At 36.5% G+C, this 531-nt stretch overlaps 1 protein-coding gene across 4 annotated transcripts in view; it reads right to left on the bottom strand.

The window, feature by feature from the left end:
- Window positions 1-531, bottom strand: part of Ccnc (cyclin C) — a 19277-nt gene that overhangs the window by 16708 nt on the left and 2038 nt on the right. The window lies entirely within an intron of this gene.

A 531-nucleotide genomic window follows, 5' to 3' on the forward strand; every position in this document is an offset into this window, starting at 1 on the left:
CCTTTCTTTCTTTCTCTCCTTTCTTTCTTTCTTTCTTTTTTTTTTTTAGAAGTATATCCTTAAAACATTGATAAAAGACAGTGTCTGGCTGGGAATGCAGCTGAGGTAGATAGAGTACCAGTCTAACTTTGAAACTTAAGCATTAACTCTTCAGAATAGGTCTCTAAAATACTGAGTAAATTATGTTCAACAATGAAATACTTGAATTCTTCAATACACGCTCACATATTTTAAGTAAATTCAGCCCTGGAGCAAATTTTACATTTTTCTAATTTAATCTCTTTTTCATCAGTGTTTTCACCATCACCCCCAAGTTTCTCCGTCTTGTTGGACCAACAGAATCCCTTTGGGTTTTGATGCTATTTGTGACTGCTTTGCTGACTATCTTCAAATAATTCTGAGTCAATCAGTTTTACTCCCATTCTGTCTGGTCAGTAAACAAGGATGCTGTGGGTGCCATTTTAAACTCTCAGGTAAGTTATCAGATTTGTCTAGCTTTTCAGCAGCCCCCTGGCAGCCTCAGCAAGATCA

The sequence above is a fragment of the Mastomys coucha genome, unplaced genomic scaffold, assembly GCF_008632895.1.
Source record: "Mastomys coucha isolate ucsf_1 unplaced genomic scaffold, UCSF_Mcou_1 pScaffold14, whole genome shotgun sequence".
Classification (NCBI taxonomy): Eukaryota; Metazoa; Chordata; class Mammalia; order Rodentia; family Muridae; genus Mastomys; species Mastomys coucha.